This window comes from Pinus tabuliformis, chromosome 1_2 (assembly GCF_031772625.1).
Source record: "Pinus tabuliformis cultivar Carrire ecotype Pingquan chromosome 1_2, CPIR1, whole genome shotgun sequence".
In the NCBI taxonomy this organism is placed as follows: Eukaryota; Viridiplantae; Streptophyta; class Pinopsida; order Pinales; family Pinaceae; genus Pinus; species Pinus tabuliformis.
Genome location: NC_142298.1, coordinates 1,238,437,622 through 1,238,444,745, shown reverse-complemented (window position 1 = coordinate 1,238,444,745; position 7,124 = coordinate 1,238,437,622).

The following is a 7,124-nucleotide window of genomic DNA, read 5'->3' as shown; positions in this document are numbered from 1 at the left end:
TGCCATGCTCTAGCGTTTATGTTATTGAAGAAACATAGAATGACTAAATGTTGAACCAATTGTTTCAGTTACTAGGCTTTTCTATCGGTTGAAATTCCTGCAATTCCAGTCTTTTGACAAAGAGGCTTCCCTTTTGTATGGACCTGATCAAAGACACTCTCCTTGGATGTGACATGCTTGAGATTAAAATCTTGAATTGAGTCAACTTCTGCCTTGCTTAACATGACAAAGCTTTCCACCCCCAAAGCTATGATATTTTTGTCCCTTTTCTTCACCAAGTGTTTGCCTGTTGTGAACACAACCTCTACATGCAGATTGCTCTCTGTAGTTTGGTTAACAAAAAACAATTTTCTACTTAGACCAGGAATGTAAAAAAGTGTTTTTGAACATAAACTTTACCAGTTAGATGTAGTGTTAAAGACCACCACAACAAATGTCAAAGCAATTTGTAGTGGTAATTAAATATCTCTTGCTTGCGTTAATAGAGAACGATTTTCATGGGCGCATTTTTAAAGAACATATCATTAGCTTAGTGTTAATGCATTTAAAAGATCATATTACAATTCTGTGAAATTTCCGTTTTTTTTTTTTTCAATTTCCAGTTTTTAAAGTTGAAATGAGCTCTAATCTACAATGCTATGTATTGATAAACATGATAAGACCTTTATCTTTGACAAAGCTTTTTCTAAATTAATAGATTGCTAACATTTGTTATCTATAATTTTCACAACAAAATCTGTGAGCATTCAAGTTGTCTGTAAATTTCAGATATCAGCGAGAAGAAGCAAGAATTGAAGCTTTGGTAAATCTCAAGACTTCCAAATCTGAAGCTGCAACCAAAAATCTTAAGGTATAAGGAGTGTGCCTATAAATATTGGTACACATTTAGGAATATTTCTATAATTCTGGTCGTTTACAACATTTAGAAAAAGTGAATAGACATGTTGATATTTAGGTCATTGACCTAATGCATACACTATATGGATAATGGATTTCTGCACTTTATGCCTTACGGCGTTTCCTTTGCAACATTTGGTGCAAATACTAGTTTATCTGTTTACACATGCTGATAATTATATAGAGAACATTAAAAGTTTCATCATTGTAATTATTATATTTTTAAATAAAATGAAATAAATATTTTAATATACATATTTAAAAAAAGAATTTTAATAGTAGTTAAAATAATAAAAAATGGTTAATTAATCACTGAATTAAGTTAAGATGAGTATTCTCATCAAATACCAATAAAAAAATTGATTTTATTATAATAAATAGAGTTATTATTATGTTTTTAAAATTTTAAGAAAATGGACATATGAGATTTTTTTTCACTCTTCAAAAAGAGGTTGAAGGACAACCAATATTGGATGAAGAACCACCATCATCCTCCACTTAAAACGTTGGTTACTTCACAACAATAAAAGGTCAGGCTCAATCTCATTTTTTCTTCTTTGTTTCTTTTTTTTTTGAAAAGCAATTAATTAATTACCTTTTAAATAAATATATAATTTTTAATTCTTTAAAAGCAATTAATTCAATACCTTTTGAATTTTTTTTTTAAATTTTTTTTTTTATTTTTTATGTATGATAAATGTGAAAGGAAGTGAGACAGCGTATTTTTTTTATAACTATCATTTGACTTTTAAAGACTAGAGGAAATTATATTTGGAAAAATATAAAGGTGGAATTTGTGAAATTTATAATTTTCCTTTCAGTTCTAAAAGCTAGAGGAGATGTAACACACCCTCCCACTCCCTTGAGTTATTCTTTGGCTGCGTGGAAGGGGTTACATTAAAACTAACCCAACCTCCGTGGGCTCATTATGAAAATGTGGTTACAAACATTCCTTCCTTCCTTAAGTGCGTGGAACCCACTTTCGATATTGCCATCACATCCAACTCGTCAAGAGCTTTTCGACAGTGTAAATTTTTCCCCGATCCAACTCTCGGATAAAAAATTATGCCCATTCAAAGATTTGTTCATTCATACTTGCCACATCAAGAAGTATGTCCATGTGGCAACCCAAAAGGCCTATTTGGCCGTGCAACATCATTCTCATTGCCAACATGGCTCCACCACATCATATTGCCCTGTGGATTCTATCTCATCTGCAACCTTTCATAAAAGGCGTCTCTGAAAGAATTTCCATGGAACCAAACCCCGTAGTCACCTAGACCTTGCCATGTCAACCTTATGTGTGTGTTCTATGCCACCCACACCCATGTCGTGCCACAAATCGTTGCCACTTGTCTGATGGATTCAAACGTTTATGTGCCCAAAAACTCCTATTCCACGTCATCATCTACACAACATTACTTATCCACGTCATCAACATCTACACAATGTCACCTATCCACATCCTCATAGGCTCTTACGTAGCATCCCATTTCGTCTCATTCAACCTACATGGCCTTGGCCGCTTCAGCTTAACTTGAGGGCCCATAGGGCTCAACCCTCATGTTTTGTGACGAATGCATGTTATAAAAAATGTTTGGGGCAGGGTGTAATCTCCTTGTCACATATCGTACCATTCACCATTTCCTTGGACAAGGATTTTCCCATCCCGACCCTGTGCCACAATTCAACAAAATTGTTTGACAACCGAGTGCGGCTCGACGTGAACTTTTATGTCAAGTAACATAATAGATTTTTGTCCCATGCCTATCAATACTGCCCATGACGAACGTCGGTTATACGCCATACGTCATAAGGGATGCAACGCGCCATGAAAATTCACAAACAAGTGACAGGAAAAGCTTTGTCCCGCCCTTCGTCCGTCAACAACACCATTTCAATCTAACCAATGTGTACCACTCAAATAGGGATGTATGGTGCGTCGACAATTATTTTCTATCCTTTAACCAGAAATTTTACGCCTCGCCCTCCATCTATGACCGAAATCCAAAAATTATATATATATATATATATAAACACACACACTTCATTCCCTGAACATGAATACCATTTAATTTTCCAGGGAGATGGGTAGCTAACATAAGCAACCCCTATGTTATGAACATAATTTATGTAAAAGTAATAAATATAAATAATAAATAATAATCATTAATAATATATAATTAAATAATAATTAGTTAAACAAATAGGCATGTCTCTACAAACGTGACTCTTCGTGAAAGGCTACTTCCTCACTATATATACAGGGACCTCACTCCCAATTGTATCATCATTCTTCATGGCATTTTTTATATAATAATATTTGTATCCTCAATGGATATTTTCATATTCCAAGTCTTCTAGAGTATTTAACTTGAAGGACGAACTTTGTTCGTTTCACCCCCCTCCTTAGTCTTTGAATCCGTGTCCACTCCTCTAGCTCAGCCATGTCCTGCATTTTCCATTATTACATGAATTTCAATTCACAAGGACATTTACAAGGGGGTGGAAAAAGGGTTGTTACAAACCCTTTTTCCACCCCCTTGAGGAACACTATCCTTAGTGTTCTTATGCCCATAACACAAAATTTCAACAACGAGCTTTACATACATAGCTCTTTTTACATTTACATTTATATTTAATGACATGCCAACAAAAATAAGTAAGATACCCCATCTAATCAACCATCTTTTGAGTCACCCCATCTGGTCCATAATGTTTCTATTTTTCCTTCTCCTGGTCGATCACTTGATTTCAAAGCGTGATTTGCCTCCAATGTCCAACCATGTCGTCCACTATCCTCAATATCCTCAGAGGAACAACCTTGTCTCATTCCTTCCCAAATTTATGCTTGATCCCATTGAGTATGCACATGACCTTTTAATACCAATTTACTTTCGAAGTTCCAACATTCCCATCTCTGCTTCCTCGGTCCCTCGAGTGATTCGTTTTACTCTTCCATGTAGTCACTCACTTTCCAAGTTTAGGGATCCCCTTCTCTACTTCCTTAGTCCGACAGGTGATCCATCCCTTGACAGGGCTTCCTCCCACAGGAAAAGTATTCTTAGCCAAGGCATCCTTCTACCTTGCTTTACTAACACAACATATTAGTCATGGCATCTCTCATGGCGATTAGTACATATCATAGGTTCCAACATTATTGCGATGGCCTAGTTCTTGAGGTCTTCACATCCATATCTTGTTGTTGTGCACTCTGATATTTTCATGTTAATGTTGCTTGCTTTGTTTTTTAATCAACCTCATATATTTATTCTGGACAGTTTGATAATTCACCTATATAAAAACCACCTAAGTCATATGAGATAATCATAAAGTTTTAAATCAATTTAGTGTTGCAAACCTTGAACACTACTTTGGGGGGTGGGGGGGGGGGGGGGGGGGGGTGAATCAGTGGTGCACCTTATGATCAATTATTAAAACTTTTTGCCCCTTTAAACAAATACTGAATATGCATCATTCAACTAGCATCACAATGTATATTTTCATATCACATCATAATCATATATATCATATTAGCAACATGAACAAGTAATAAACAACATATAACCATCAGAGGACAACCACACAAATAATTAACACATGAGACACAAGATATAAGGTGGACACCCAAAGGGTATAAACTGTCATCGGATGTTTTGCTTCCTTCTTCTATTATTATAAAAAATCTTCTTTTACATAATCATTGGCCACCAATAGTGTGCTAGCCACAACTTGCCAATCATGCAAGCTGTTATTCGCTCTAGGCTACAACCTATATGAACTTTGTAGGTCGTCGTTTGCAGGAAGCCACCACTTGCTCGACTTTGCAGGCCACCACCTACTAGAAGTCGTCACTTATTAGTTTTTGTAACATCAGATGCGCTCTAGCCTTGAAATTTTGTGGAGAGGCTAGAATATAGGAGATCTCCAAAACCCAGAATTTGTTTCTGGAAATTTCGCCTATAAATGACTTAATTAGATTATTAGCCAATTTTTAAATATTTCCTAAGTCTAAACTTAGGGAATATGGTTAATTAATCATAATCAATCAAGTCAAGGCGTGAATGATCTAGAAACTCACACGGATCGACTTCAAGTTAATCTTGGCCATCAATTAAGATTTAATCTTGGCGAGTCCCAATAGAGGAATATAAGAAATCGATGGGTACCTGGAGAGGACACTTGAGTAGTTCGATTTCATGAGGACATCGATCTCCAGAGTAGCAACAGTCAGTTGTTAGAGAGAGAGAGAGTGAGATCGAAGTAGTGAGTGAGGGGCAGGAACAGTGATCCGGAGGAAATATTTTCCAGATCTAGAGAGGCAGCAACAAGAGGGTTGAGTTATCCCAGAGAGGCAGTGCTGAGCGACAGTGTAGTTGCTTCATCCAGGAAGTTTGGTTTGGAGGAAGGAAAAGACAGTTCTTAGTTCTAGAGTCCAAGAAGAAGTCCCAATCTTAGGAAAGTCGTCCGTTTAGCTACTCAGAGAAGTGCAGAGGCTGACATTGAGCTCCAAGAGGCCAAGTTTTGGTAGGCAAATTCGAGCCAGATATTTCTTGTGGGAGAAGGGTAATTACCTTTAGTATTTTGCCCATATTTTCTTTTTGTTTGGATTGCTAGTTGGGCATCCATAGATGTACTCAGATTTCATCGATGAATAATAAAATAAAACCCTCGCTACTGCACCGATTTTCCCAAAATAATTGTGTTATTTTATGTGTGTGTGCTAGCATTTCTTCCAACATTTATTCTTACTAATCTTTATTTGTGAAGGTTGCAGTGTGAGTTATTCAGTATTTGTTGTAGGAAACAATAAATAAATTGTTAAATTTAAAATAAAAATTAAGGGGATAATTTCCAGTTGCTGCAATAGGATATCATTTGTGGAATTTTCGGATCGCTCCCAATAAGTCTTGCCTAGCCACCACTCGACTATCTAGACACCATTGGGTGGAAACCAACTGTAATATTCCTAATGGAAAATTACAATGATAAAAAAGCAAACATAGCAAAAACATACACATAAAATTACTCCACATTAATTGCCCAGACAATGCCAAAATTCGTGCTGAGCTGAGCCATTTTATTAAGATAAATGTTGGGTACAAGATAAGATTAGAATGCATGCACCTGGGCTTCCTCAAGGAAAGCTTGTTGAAATTTCTAAGTCTATCCGTTAGAAATTTAATCTGTATTCTTCTATTTTATTTCTTCTACTTGTTAATTCTAAACAAGTTATTTAAAACATATAAACTAGCATTTGCACCAGATGTTGCAAAGGAAACGCCATAAGGCATAAAGTGCGGAAATCCATTATCCATGTAGTGTTTGCATTACGTCAATGACCTAAAGGAAATTTCATAGAATTGTAATACGATCCTTTAAATGCATTAACACTAACCTAATGATATGTTCTTTAAAAATGGTCTAACTTATAGAGGAAATGGCATTTTTCACAATGTTTTTTCTGGTAAATTTTAATCAAAATTCAACAGATTTTTTAAAGTTTGAGTTTAAATTGTTTAATCTGCATAATTCCAGTGTCCCATGGATTTTTCAGGGTGCTAATCCATTTATGCATTCAAAAATGTAGTTTAAACAACAAAAAATCTTGAATTTGTATTGCCGGATTTTGGTGAATTCCTGTGAAAAAAACTATTTCGTTTATAAGTTAAACTACGCCAAAAACAAATTGTAGCAAAAATCTCCAAAACATAACCCCTGTTCTTACTAATCTGTCTAAACACAACGTCGTTTCCTTGTGGGAGAGTCCATGTATTTTAATGCAACACATAATAAAGCATTATAAGTTATAACCATGAGCAAAATTTACTGACCTATCATCGCTAATACATATATTAAGGAAGTTGATTTACGTTGCAATGACTTTACAATCTAATAGATCACAGACTTCCATTGTTAATAGATGCCTTCGGGTTTTGGGTAGTGAATTTTTTTTTTTACATCGGAGGAAAATGAGCTCTTAGCTTATCAAAAACAGTTTTAGGTCAAGATCAAAAAGGTTGTTAGACATCTGAAGAAAATGAACTCTTAGACTATCAAAAAAAGTTTTAGATCAATATCAAAAAGGTTGTTTCAATCTAAATAGTATAAGCAAAAAAAGCCTATATCATATACTGTTATTGCCAATGCCACAACAATAAAGTCATATGCTTTCAAATAAACTCTAACCTTAATCACATACATTAACCAAATACTATCACTTATTG